Source organism: Phyllobates terribilis, unplaced genomic scaffold (genome assembly GCF_046119375.1).
Source record: "Phyllobates terribilis strain yellow unplaced genomic scaffold, ASM4611937v1 Scaffold_40__1_contigs__length_11209783, whole genome shotgun sequence".
NCBI classification, from domain to species: domain Eukaryota; kingdom Metazoa; phylum Chordata; class Amphibia; order Anura; family Dendrobatidae; genus Phyllobates; species Phyllobates terribilis.
In genome coordinates, this window is record NW_027362800.1 from 9,478,941 (window position 1) to 9,492,109 (window position 13,169).

At 45.2% G+C, this 13,169-nt stretch overlaps 10 non-coding genes across 10 annotated transcripts; all 10 read right to left on the reverse strand.

Moving 5' to 3' along the window:
• Positions 1 to 97: 97 nt before the first annotated feature.
• Positions 98 to 288, reverse strand: LOC141190193 (U2 spliceosomal RNA). Its single transcript, XR_012264224.1, has one exon. It is a non-coding gene; the product is annotated as a U2 spliceosomal RNA (small nuclear RNA).
• A 1,120-nt stretch (positions 289 to 1,408) lies between these two features.
• Positions 1,409 to 1,599, reverse strand: LOC141184579 (U2 spliceosomal RNA). Its single transcript, XR_012259321.1, has one exon. It is a non-coding gene; the product is annotated as a U2 spliceosomal RNA (small nuclear RNA).
• Positions 1,600 to 2,721: 1,122 nt separating this feature from the next.
• LOC141190194 (U2 spliceosomal RNA) lies at positions 2,722 to 2,912 on the reverse strand. Its single transcript, XR_012264225.1, has one exon. It is a non-coding gene; the product is annotated as a U2 spliceosomal RNA (small nuclear RNA).
• Positions 2,913 to 4,032: 1,120 nt separating this feature from the next.
• LOC141190195 (U2 spliceosomal RNA) lies at positions 4,033 to 4,223 on the reverse strand. The gene has a single exon (XR_012264226.1). It is a non-coding gene; the product is annotated as a U2 spliceosomal RNA (small nuclear RNA).
• Positions 4,224 to 5,345: 1,122 nt separating this feature from the next.
• LOC141190196 (U2 spliceosomal RNA) lies at positions 5,346 to 5,536 on the reverse strand. The gene has a single exon (XR_012264227.1). It is a non-coding gene; the product is annotated as a U2 spliceosomal RNA (small nuclear RNA).
• A 1,121-nt stretch (positions 5,537 to 6,657) lies between these two features.
• Positions 6,658 to 6,848, reverse strand: LOC141190197 (U2 spliceosomal RNA). Its single transcript, XR_012264228.1, has one exon. It is a non-coding gene; the product is annotated as a U2 spliceosomal RNA (small nuclear RNA).
• A 1,121-nt stretch (positions 6,849 to 7,969) lies between these two features.
• LOC141190198 (U2 spliceosomal RNA) lies at positions 7,970 to 8,160 on the reverse strand. The gene has a single exon (XR_012264229.1). It is a non-coding gene; the product is annotated as a U2 spliceosomal RNA (small nuclear RNA).
• Positions 8,161 to 9,277: 1,117 nt separating this feature from the next.
• On the reverse strand, positions 9,278 to 9,468 carry LOC141184348 (U2 spliceosomal RNA). Its single transcript, XR_012259112.1, has one exon. It is a non-coding gene; the product is annotated as a U2 spliceosomal RNA (small nuclear RNA).
• A 1,121-nt stretch (positions 9,469 to 10,589) lies between these two features.
• On the reverse strand, positions 10,590 to 10,780 carry LOC141190199 (U2 spliceosomal RNA). The gene has a single exon (XR_012264230.1). It is a non-coding gene; the product is annotated as a U2 spliceosomal RNA (small nuclear RNA).
• Positions 10,781 to 11,904: 1,124 nt separating this feature from the next.
• On the reverse strand, positions 11,905 to 12,095 carry LOC141190200 (U2 spliceosomal RNA). The gene has a single exon (XR_012264231.1). It is a non-coding gene; the product is annotated as a U2 spliceosomal RNA (small nuclear RNA).
• Positions 12,096 to 13,169: the final 1,074 nt, after the last annotated feature.

The window sequence follows — 13,169 nt, forward strand, 5'->3', positions numbered from 1 at the left end:
GCAAAGCCAAAGAGTCCATCCCAAAATCCGACAAACAAGCAAAATGAACAAAAAGCATTGAATTCAATTCTTTCTGATTTTAGAAACTGCATTAAAGAAGGGGTGCACCGGTCCTGGAGATACTGCAATACCAGGTCAATGCGTGGAGTGGACAGAGCAAGCTCTTTTTCCATCTCCCTGTTCTAAAAATCCATTTAATATATGGTCCCCAGATAGGGGACGTATCAGATATTAAACTGATAAGAACAGATACTACACTTGATCTTAGCCAAAAGGCCGAGAAGCGATAACCAGAATTGGTTTCCGACTACGGTGCCACCCAAGGATTCTGAAAAGTCCATTTGTGGAGATGGCCACCTGGACTCCCGTTAAGAAGACATGCTGTCAACCTCTAGATCCCTCACATGCCTGCACTTTTCGGCTTGCTGCTGCTGCAATCCACGCGTTTTAGATCTGCATAACTCCACCTCTTTTAGCACAGTACCCTCAACCCCCGGCTGTTCCCACCCGCCTCAACACCGTTGGAAGGGAGGAGAACCAATTAAGGCGGGGGGGGGGTGGAACGAGCAGCTGTCTACCCTTAGCAGGAGGGTTGCTGATTAATTACCTCTCCTGCTGCTGCTGCTGCTGGCTGTCCAGCAGCAGACTGAAGGTGGCTGCTGCTGTGCGCAGGTATATAAAGGCTCAGAGCCTATTATGACACGCGCAGCCAGCGTTCCATTGCCACATTCCGTCTACTGCAGGCGGGATACCTGGATGGCTGAATGTCACTGAGAAGCTCACAGAGACCGCCATAAGCAACAGTTTAAAAGAATGCCACAGACTAATCAACCAAACTTTTTGGGTTGGTTTCTCTTTTATAGTCTGCAGGCATTAAATGAAAGAAGTCAGTGTTCCAGCAGAGGGAGACAACGTTTCAGAAAAGGCATTGTAGCAAACCAAAAAAGAAATTTTAAGCGCAGCAGAGTAACCAGCTCACATACCTGTTAGCTCAGGTGAGTTTAAAAGGCTGCTGTTGATAACAAGGGCATTTGCTAAATAGATGGTGTGTGTGCAACAATATACTGAAAGGTCAATTATATTGTGCAGCTTATCTCACCACCTGTAGTTATATAGGTGAAAGCTCCAAAATGCTTGCGTAATATGTCTGTTTATCCAAAAGGAAGTATAGAGGGAGAGCTAGATAGATAGCATTGCATTACATTACATTACATGGCAATGCAATGCACAGTTGCTGAAGTTGAACCAAAATGAGCTTGTCATCTGGCTTCTGCAACTTTTAACATGAAAAATCCAATGAGGAGAAGAAAAGCAAAGCCAAAGAGTCCATCCCAAAATCCGACAAACAAGCAAAATGAACAAAAAGCATTGAATTCAATTCTTTCTGATTTTAGAAACTGCATTAAAGAAGGGGTGCACCGGTCCTAGAGATACTGCAATACCAGGTCAATGCGTGGAGTGGACAGAGCAAGCTCTTTTTCCATCTCCCTGTTCTAAAAATCCATTTAATATATGGTCCCCAGATAGGGGACGTATCAGATATTAAACTGATAAGAACAGATACTACACTTGATCTTAGCCAAAAGGCCGAGAAGCGATAACCAGAATTGGTTTCCGACTACGGTGCCACCCAAGGATTCTGAAAAGTCCATTTGTGGAGATGGCCACCTGGACTCCCGTTAAGAAGACATGCTGTCAACCTCTAGATCCCTCACATGCCTGCACTTTTCGGCTTGCTGCTGCTGCAATCCACGCGTTTTAGATCTGCATAACTCCACCTCTTTTAGCACAGTACCCTCAACCCCCGGCTGTTCCCACCCGCCTCAACACCGTTGGAAGGGAGGAGAACCAATTAAGGCGGGGGGGGGGGGTGGAACGAGCAGCTGTCTACCCTTAGCAGGAGGGTTGCTGATTAATTACCTCTCCTGCTGCTGCTGCTGCTGGCTGTCCAGCAGCAGACTGAAGGTGGCTGCTGCTGTGCGCAGGTATATAAAGGCTCAGAGCCTATTATGACACGCGCAGCCAGCGTTCCATTGCCACATTCCGTCTACTGCAGGCGGGATACCTGGATGGCTGAATGTCACTGAGAAGCTCACAGAGACCGCCATAAGCAACAGTTTAAAAGAATGCCACAGACTAATCAACCAAACTTTTTGGGTTGGTTTCTCTTTTATAGTCTGCAGGCATTAAATGAAAGAAGTCAGTGTTCCAGCAGAGGGAGACAACGTTTCAGAAAAGGAATTGTAGCAAACCAAAAAAGAAATTTTAAGCGCAGCAGAGTAACCAGCTCACATACCTGTTAGCTCAGGTGAGTTTAAAAGGCTGCTGTTGATAACAAGGGCATTTGCTAAATAGATGGTGTGTGTGCAACAATATACTGAAAGGTCAATTATATTGTGCAGCTTATCTCACCACCTGTAGTTATTTAGGTGAAAGCTCCAAAATGCTTGCCTAATATGTCTGTTTATCCAAAAGGAAGTATAGAGGGAGAGCTAGATAGATAGCATTGCATTACATTACATTACATGGCAATGCAATGCACAGTTGCTGAAGTTGAACCAAAATGAGCTTTTCATCTGGCTTCTGCAACTTTTAACATGAAAAATCCAATGAGGAGAAGAAAAGCAAAGCCAAAGAGTCCATCCCAAAATCCGACAAACAAGCAAAATGAACAAAAAGCATTGAATTCAATTCTTTCTGATTTTAGAAACTGCATTAAAGAAGGGGTGCACCGGTCCTGGAGATACTGCAATACCAGGTCAATGCGTGGAGTGGACAGAGCAAGCTCTTTTTCCATCTCCCTGTTCTAAAAATCCATTTAATATATGGTCCCCAGATAGGGGACGTATCAGATATTAAACTGATAAGAACAGATACTACACTTGATCTTAGCCAAAAGGCCGAGAAGCGATAACCAGAATTGGTTTCCGACTACGGTGCCACCCAAGGATTCTGAAAAGTCCATTTGTGGAGATGGCCACCTGGACTCCCGTTAAGAAGACATGCTGTCAACCTCTAGATCCCTCACATGCCTGCACTTTTCGGCTTGCTGCTGCTGCAATCCACGCGTTTTAGATCTGCATAACTCCACCTCTTTTAGCACAGTACCCTCAACCCCCGGCTGTTCCCACCCGCCTCAACACCGTTGGAAGGGAGGAGAACCAATTAAGGCGGGGGGGGGGTAGAACGAGCAGCTGTCTACCCTTAGCAGGAGGGTTGCTGATTAATTACCTCTCCTGCTGCTGCTGCTGCTGGCTGTCCAGCAGCAGACTGAAGGTGGCTGCTGCTGTGCGCAGGTATATAAAGGCTCAGAGCCTATTATGACACGCGCAGCCAGCGTTCCATTGCCACATTCCGTCTACTGCAGGCGGGATACCTGGATGGCTGAATGTCACTGAGAAGCTCACAGAGACCGCCATAAGCAACAGTTTAAAAGAATGCCACAGACTAATCAACCAAACTTTTTGGGTTGGTTTCTCTTTTATAGTCTGCAGGCATTAAATGAAAGAAGTCAGTGTTCCAGCAGAGGGAGACAACGTTTCAGAAAAGGCATTGTAGCAAACCAAAAAAGAAATTTTAAGCGCAGCAGAGTAACCAGCTCACATACCTGTTAGCTCAGGTGAGTTTAAAAGGCTGCTGTTGATAACAAGGGCATTTGCTAAATAGATGGTGTGTGTGCAACAATATACTGAAAGGTCAATTATATTGTGCAGCTTATCTCACCACCTGTAGTTATTTAGGTGAAAGCTCCAAAATGCTTGCCTAATATGTCTGTTTATCCAAAAGGAAGTATAGAGGGAGAGCTAGATAGATAGCATTGCATTACATTACATTACATGGCAATGCAATGCACAGTTGCTGAAGTTGAACCAAAATGAGCTTGTCATCTGGCTTCTGCAACTTTTAACATGAAAAATCCAATGAGGAGAAGAAAAGCAAAGCCAAAGAGTCCATCCCAAAATCCGACAAACAAGCAAAATGAACAAAAAGCATTGAATTCAATTCTTTCTGATTTTAGAAACTGCATTATAGAAGGGGTGCACCGGTCCTGGAGATACTGCAATACCAGGTCAATGCGTGGAGTGGACAGAGCAAGCTCTTTTTCCATCTCCCTGTTCTAAAAATCCATTTAATATATGGTCCCCAGATAGGGGACGTATCAGATATTAAACTGATAAGAACAGATACTACACTTGATCTTAGCCAAAAGGCCGAGAAGCGATAACCAGAATTGGTTTCCGACTACGGTGCCACCCAAGGATTCTGAAAAGTCCATTTGTGGAGATGGCCACCTGGACTCCCGTTAAGAAGACATGCTGTCAACCTCTAGATCCCTCACATGCCTGCACTTTTCGGCTTGCTGCTGGTGCAATCCACGCGTTTTAGATCTGCATAACTCCACCTCTTTTAGCACAGTACCCTCAACCCCCGGCTGTTCCCACCCGCCTCAACACCGTTGGAAGGGAGGAGAACCAATTAAGGCGGGGTGGGGGGGTGGAACGAGCAGCTGTCTACCCTTAGCAGGAGGGTTGCTGATTAATTACCTCTCCTGCTGCTGCTGCTGCTGGCTGTCCAGCAGCAGACTGAAGGTGGCTTCTGCTGTGCGCAGGTATATAAAGGCTCAGAGCCTATTATGACACGCGCAGCCAGCGTTCCATTGCCACATTCCGTCTACTGCAGGCGGGATACCTGGATGGCTGAATGTCACTGAGAAGCTCACAGAGACCGCCATAAGCAACAGTTTAAAAGAATGCCACAGACTAATCAACCAAACTTTTTGGGTTGGTTTCTCTTTTATAGTCTGCAGGCATTAAATGAAAGAAGTCAGTGTTCCAGCAGAGGGAGACAACGTTTCAGAAAAGGCATTGTAGCAAACCAAAAAAGAAATTTTAAGCGCAGCAGAGTAACCAGCTCACATACCTGTTAGCTCAGGTGAGTTTAAAAGGCTGCTGTTGATAACAAGGGCATTTGCTAAATAGATGGTGTGTGTGCAACAATATACTGAAAGGTCAATTATATTGTGCAGCTTATCTCACCACCTGTAGTTATTTAGGTGAAAGCTCCAAAATGCTTGCCTAATATGTCTGTTTATCCAAAAGGAAGTATAGAGGGAGAGCTAGATAGATAGCATTGCATTACATTACATTACATGGCAATGCAATGCACAGTTGCTGAAGTTGAACCAAAATGAGCTTGTCATCTGGCTTCTGCAACTTTTAACATGAAAAATCCAATGAGGAGAAGAAAAGCAAAGCCAAAGAGTCCATCCCAAAATCCGACAAACAAGCAAAATGAACAAAAAGCATTGAATTCAATTCTTTCTGATTTTAGAAACTGCATTAAAGAAGGGGTGCACCGGTCCTGGAGATACTGCAATACCAGGTCAATGCGTGGAGTGGACAGAGCAAGCTCTTTTTCCATCTCCCTGTTCTAAAAATCCATTTAATATATGGTCCCCAGATAGGGGACGTATCAGATATTAAACTGATAAGAACAGATACTACACTTGATCTTAGCCAAAAGGCCGAGAAGCGATAACCAGAATTGGTTTCCGACTACGGTGCCACCCAAGGATTCTGAAAAGTCCATTTGTGGAGATGGCCACCTGGACTCCCGTTAAGAAGACATGCTGTCAACCTCTAGATCCCTCACATGCCTGCACTTTTCGGCTTGCTGCTGCTGCAATCCACGCGTTTTAGATCTGCATAACTCCACCTCTTTTAGCACAGTACCCTCAACCCCCGGCTGTTCCCACCCGCCTCAACACCGTTGGAAGGGAGGAGAACCAATTAAGGCGGGGGGGGGGGTGGAACGAGCAGCTGTCTACCCTTAGCAGGAGGGTTGCTGATTAATTACCTCTCCTGCTGCTGCTGCTGCTGGCTGTCCAGCAGCAGACTGAAGGTGGCTGCTGCTGTGCGCAGGTATATAAAGGCTCAGAGCCTATTATGACACGCGCAGCCAGCGTTCCATTGCCACATTCCGTCTACTGCAGGCGGGATACCTGGATGGCTGAATGTCACTGAGAAGCTCACAGAGACCGCCATAAGCAACAGTTTAAAAGAATGCCACAGACTAATCAACCAAACTTTTTGGGTTGGTTTCTCTTTTATAGTCTGCAGGCATTAAATGAAAGAAGTCAGTGTTCCAGCAGAGGGAGACAACGTTTCAGAAAAGGCATTGTAGCAAACCAAAAAAGAAATTTTAAGCGCAGCAGAGTAACCAGCTCACATACCTGTTAGCTCAGGTGAGTTTAAAAGGCTGCTGTTGATAACAAGGGCATTTGCTAAATAGATGGTGTGTGTGCAACAATATACTGAAAGGTCAATTATATTGTGCAGCTTATCTCGCCACCTGTAGTTATTTAGGTGAAAGCTCCAAAATGCTTGCCTAATATGTCTGTTTATCCAAAAGGAAGTATAGAGGGAGAGCTAGATAGATAGCATTGCATTACATTACATTACATGGCAATGCAATGCACAGTTGCTGAAGTTGAACCAAAATGAGCTTGTCATCTGGCTTCTGCAACTTTTAACATGAAAAATCCAATGAGGAGAAGAAAAGCAAAGCCAAAGAGTCCATCCCAAAATCCGACAAACAAGCAAAATGAACAAAAAGCATTGAATTCAATTCTTTCTGATTTTAGAAACTGCATTAAAGAAGGGGTGCACCGGTCCTGGAGATACTGCAATACCAGGTCAATGCGTGGAGTGGACAGAGCAAGCTCTTTTTCCATCTCCCTGTTCTAAAAATCCATTTAATATATGGTCCCCAGATAGGGGACGTATCAGATATTAAACTGATAAGAACAGATACTACACTTGATCTTAGCCAAAAGGCCGAGAAGCGATAACCAGAATTGGTTTCCGACTACGGTGCCACCCAAGGATTCTGAAAAGTCCATTTGTGGAGATGGCCACCTGGACTCCCGTTAAGAAGACATGCTGTCAACCTCTAGATCCCTCACATGCCTGCACTTTTCGGCTTGCTGCTGCTGCAATCCACGCGTTTTAGATCTGCATAACTCCACCTCTTTTAGCACAGTACCCTCAACCCCCGGCTGTTCCCACCCGCCTCAACACCGTTGGAAGGGAGGAGAACCAATTAAGGCGGGGGGGGGGGTGGAACGAGCAGCTGTCTACCCTTAGCAGGAGGGTTGCTGATTAATTACCTCTCCTGCTGCTGCTGCTGCTGGCTGTCCAGCAGCAGACTGAAGGTGGCTGCTGCTGTGCGCAGGTATATAAAGGCTCAGAGCCTATTATGACACGCGCAGCCAGCGTTCCATTGCCACATTCCGTCTACTGCAGGCGGGATACCTGGATGGCTGAATGTCACTGAGAAGCTCACAGAGACCGCCATAAGCAACAGTTTAAAAGAATGCCACAGACTAATCAACCAAACTTTTTGGGTTGGTTTCTCTTTTATAGTCTGCAGGCATTAAATGAAAGAAGTCAGTGTTCCAGCAGAGGGAGACAACGTTTCAGAAAAGGCATTGTAGCAAACCAAAAAAGAAATTTTAAGCGCAGCAGAGTAACCAGCTCACATACCTGTTAGCTCAGGTGAGTTTAAAAGGCTGCTGTTGATAACAAGGGCATTTGCTAAATAGATGGTGTGTGTGCAACAATATACTGAAAGGTCAATTATATTGTGCAGCTTATCTCACCACCTGTAGTTATTTAGGTGAAAGCTCCAAAATGCTTGCCTAATATGTCTGTTTATCCAAAAGGAAGTATAGAGGGAGAGCTAGATAGATAGCATTGCATTACATTACATTACATGGCAATGCAATGCACAGTTGCTGAAGTTGAACCAAAATGAGCTTGTCATCTGGCTTCTGCAACTTTTAACATGAAAAATCCAATGAGGAGAAGAAAAGCAAAGCCAAAGAGTCCATCCCAAAATCCGACAAACAAGCAAAATGAACAAAAAGCATTGAATTCAATTCTTTCTGATTTTAGAAACTGCATTAAAGAAGGGGTGCACCGGTCCTGGAGATACTGCAATACCAGGTCAATGCGTGGAGTGGACAGAGCAAGCTCTTTTTCCATCTCCCTGTTCTAAAAATCCATTTAATATATGGTCCCCAGATAGGGGACGTATCAGATATTAAACTGATAAGAACAGATACTACACTTGATCTTAGCCAAAAGGCCGAGAAGCGATAACCAGAATTGGTTTCCGACTACGGTGCCACCCAAGGATTCTGAAAAGTCCATTTGTGGAGATGGCCACCTGGACTCCCGTTAAGAAGACATGCTGTCAACCTCTAGATCCCTCACATGCCTGCACTTTTCGGCTTGCTGCTGCTGCAATCCACGCGTTTTAGATCTGCATAACTCCACCTCTTTTAGCACAGTACCCTCAACCCCCGGCTGTTCCCACCCGCCTCAACACCGTTGGAAGGGAGGAGAACCAATTAAGGCGGGGGGGGGGTGGAACGAGCAGCTGTCTACCCTTAGCAGGAGGGTTGCTGATTAATTACCTCTCCTGCTGCTGCTGCTGGCTGTCCAGCAGCAGACTGAAGGTGGCTGCTGCTGTGCGCAGGTATATAAAGGCTCAGAGCCTATTATGACACGCGCAGCCAGCGTTCCATTGCCACATTCCGTCTACTGCAGGCGGGATACCTGGATGGCTGAATGTCACTGAGAAGCTCACAGAGACCGCCATAAGCAACAGTTTAAAAGAATGCCACAGACTAATCAACCAAACTTTTTGGGTTGGTTTCTCTTTTATAGTCTGCAGGCATTAAATGAAAGAAGTCAGTGTTCCAGCAGAGGGAGACAACGTTTCAGAAAAGGCATTGTAGCAAACCAAAAAAGAAATTTTAAGCGCAGCAGAGTAACCAGCTCACATACCTGTTAGCTCAGGTGAGTTTAAAAGGCTGCTGTTGATAACAAGGGCATTTGCTAAATAGATGGTGTGTGTGCAACAATATACTGAAAGGTCAATTATATTGTGCAGCTTATCTCACCACCTGTAGTTATTTAGGTGAAAGCTCCAAAATGCTTGCCTAATATGTCTGTTTATCCAAAAGGAAGTATAGAGGGAGAGCTAGATAGATAGCATTGCATTACATTACATTACATGGCAATGCAATGCACAGTTGCTGAAGTTGAACCAAAATGAGCTTGTCATCTGGCTTCTGCAACTTTTAACATGAAAAATCCAATGAGGAGAAGAAAAGCAAAGCCAAAGAGTCCATCCCAAAATCCGACAAACAAGCAAAATGAACAAAAAGCATTGAATTCAATTCTTTCTGATTTTAGAAACTGCATTATAGAAGGGGTGCACCGGTCCTGGAGATACTGCAATACCAGGTCAATGCGTGGAGTGGACAGAGCAAGCTCTTTTTCCATCTCCCTGTTCTAAAAATCCATTTAATATATGGTCCCCAGATAGGGGACGTATCAGATATTAAACTGATAAGAACAGATACTACACTTGATCTTAGCCAAATGGCCGAGAAGCGATAACCAGAATTGGTTTCCGACTACGGTGCCACCCAAGGATTCTGAAAAGTCCATTTGTGGAGATGGCCACCTGGACTCCCGTTAAGAAGACATGCTGTCAACCTCTAGATCCCTCACATGCCTGCACTTTTCGGCTTGCTGCGGTTGCAATCCACGCGTTTTAGATCTGCATAACTCCACCTCTTTTAGCACAGTACCCTCAACCCCCGGCTGTTCCCACCCGCCTCAACACCGTTGGAAGGGAGGAGAACCAATTAAGGCGGGGGGGGGGGTGGAACGAGCAGCTGTCTACCCTTAGCAGGAGGGTTGCTGATTAATTACCTCTCCTGCTGCTGCTGCTGCTGGCTGTCCAGCAGCAGACTGAAGGTGGCTTCTGCTGTGCGCAGGTATATAAAGGCTCAGAGCCTATTATGACACGCGCAGCCAGCGTTCCATTGCCACATTCCGTCTACTGCAGGCGGGATACCTGGATGGCTGAATGTCACTGAGAAGCTCACAGAGACCGCCATAAGCAACAGTTTAAAAGAATGCCACAGACTAATCAACCAAACTTTTTGGGTTGGTTTCTCTTTTATAGTCTGCAGGCATTAAATGAAAGAAGTCAGTGTTCCAGCAGAGGGAGACAACGTTTCAGAAAAGGCATTGTAGCAAACCAAAAAAGAAATTTTAAGCGCAGCAGAGTAACCAGCTCACATACCTGTTAGCTCAGGTGAGTTTAAAAGGCTGCTGTTGATAACAAGGGCATTTGCTAAATAGATGGTGTGTGTGCAACAATATACTGAAAGGTCAATTATATTGTGCAGCTTATCTCACCACCTGTAGTTATTTAGGTGAAAGCTCCAAAATGCTTGCCTAATATGTCTGTTTATCCAAAAGGAAGTATAGAGGGAGAGCTAGATAGATAGCATTGCATTACATTACATTACATGGCAATGCAATGCACAGTTGCTGAAGTTGAACCAAAATGAGCTTGTCATCTGGCTTCTGCAACTTTTAACATGAAAAATCCAATGAGGAGAAGAAAAGCAAAGCCAAAGAGTCCATCCCAAAATCCGACAAACAAGCAAAATGAACAAAAAGCATTGAATTCAATTCTTTCTGATTTTAGAAACTGCATTAAAGAAGGGGTGCACCGGTCCTGGAGATACTGCAATACCAGGTCAATGCGTGGAGTGGACAGAGCAAGCTCTTTTTCCATCTCCCTGTTCTAAAAATCCATTTAATATATGGTCCCCAGATAGGGGACGTATCAGATATTAAACTGATAAGAACAGATACTACACTTGATCTTAGCCAAAAGGCCGAGAAGCGATAACCAGAATTGGTTTCCGACTACGGTGCCACCCAAGGATTCTGAAAAGTCCATTTGTGGAGATGGCCACCTGGACTCCCGTTAAGAAGACATGCTGTCAACCTCTAGATCCCTCACATGCCTGCACTTTTCGGCTTGCTGCTGCTGCAATCCACGCGTTTTAGATCTGCATAACTCCACCTCTTTTAGCACAGTACCCTCAACCCCCGGCTGTTCCCACCCGCCTCAACACCGTTGGAAGGGAGGAGAACCAATTAAGGCGGGGGGGGGGGGGGTGGAACGAGCAGCTGTCTACCCTTAGCAGGAGGGTTGCTGATTAATTACCTCTCCTGCTGCTGCTGCTGCTGGCTGTCCAGCAGCAGACTGAAGGTGGCTGCTGCTGTGCGCAGGTATATAAAGGCTCAGAGCCTATTATGACACGCGCAGCCAGCGTTCCATTGCCACATTCCGTCTACTGCAGGCGGGATACCTGGATGGCTGAATGTCACTGAGAAGCTCACAGAGACCGCCATAAGCAACAGTTTAAAAGAATGCCACAGACTAATCAACCAAACTTTTTGGGTTGGTTTCTCTTTTATAGTCTGCAGGCATTAAATGAAAGAAGTCAGTGTTCCAGCAGAGGGAGACAACGTTTCAGAAAAGGCATTGTAGCAAACCAAAAAAGAAATTTTAAGCGCAGCAGAGTAACCAGCTCACATACCTGTTAGCTCAGGTGAGTTTAAAAGGCTGCTGTTGATAACAAGGGCATTTGCTAAATAGATGGTGTGTGTGCAACAATATACTGAAAGGTCAATTATATTGTGCAGCTTATCTCACCACCTGTAGTTATTTAGGTGAAAGCTCCAAAATGCTTGCCTAATATGTCTGTTTATCCAAAAGGAAGTATAGAGGGAGAGCTAGATAGATAGCATTGCATTACATTACATTACATGGCAATGCAATGCACAGTTGCTGAAGTTGAACCAAAATGAGCTTGTCATCTGGCTTCTGCAACTTTTAACATGAAAAATCCAATGAGGAGAAGAAAAGCAAAGCCAAAGAGTCCATCCCAAAATCCGACAAACAAGCAAAATGAACAAAAAGCATTGAATTCAATTCTTTCTGATTTTAGAAACTGCATTAAAGAAGGGGTGCACCGGTCCTGGAGATACTGCAATACCAGGTCAATGCGTGGAGTGGACAGAGCAAGCTCTTTTTCCATCTCCCTGTTCTAAAAATCCATTTAATATATGGTCCCCAGATAGGGGACGTATCAGATATTAAACTGATAAGAACAGATACTACACTTGATCTTAGCCAAAAGGCCGAGAAGCGATAACCAGAATTGGTTTCCGACTACGGTGCCACCCAAGGATTCTGAAAAGTCCATTTGTGGAGATGGCCACCTGGACTCCCGTTAAGAAGACATGCTGTCAACCTCTAGATCCCTCACATGCCTGCACTTTTCGGCTTGCTGCTGCTGCAATCCACGCGTTTTAGATCTGCATAACTCCACCTCTTTTAGCACAGTACCCTCAACCCCCGGCTGTTCCCACCCGCCTCAACACCGTTGGAAGGGAGGAGAACCAATTAAGGCGGGGGGGGGGGGTGGAACGAGCAGCTGTCTACCCTTAGCAGGAGGGTTGCTGATTAATTACCTCTCCTGCTGCTGCTGCTGCTGGCTGTCCAGCAGCAGACTGAAGGTGGCTGCTGCTGTGCGCAGGTATATAAAGGCTCAGAGCCTATTATGACACGCGCAGCCAGCGTTCCATTGCCACATTCCGTCTACTGCAGGCGGGATACCTGGATGGCTGAATGTCACTGAGAAGCTCACAGAGACCGCCATAAGCAACAGTTTAAAAGAATGCCACAGACTAATCAACCAAACTTTTTGGGTTGGTTTCTCTTTTATAGTCTGCAGGCATTAAATGAAAGAAGTCAGTGTTCCAGCAGAGGGAGACAACGTTTCAGAAAAGGCATTGTAGCAAACCAAAAAAGAAATTTTAAGCGCAGCAGAGTAACCAGCTCACATACCTGTTAGCTCAGGTGAGTTTAAAAGGCTGCTGTTGATAACAAGGGCATTTGCTAAATAGATGGTGTGTGTGCAACAATATACTGAAAGGTCAATTATATTGTGCAGCTTATCTCACCACCTGTAGTTATTTAGGTGAAAGCTCCAAAATGCTTGCCTAATATGTCTGTTTATCCAAAAGGAAGTATAGAGGGAGAGCTAGATAGATAGCATTGCATTACATTACATTACATGGCAATGCAATGCACAGTTGCTGAAGTTGAACCAAAATGAGCTTGTCATCTGGCTTCTGCAACTTTTAACATGAAAAATCCAATGAGGAGAAGAAAAGCAAAGCCAAAGAGTCCATCCCAAAATCCGACAAACAAGCAAAATGAAC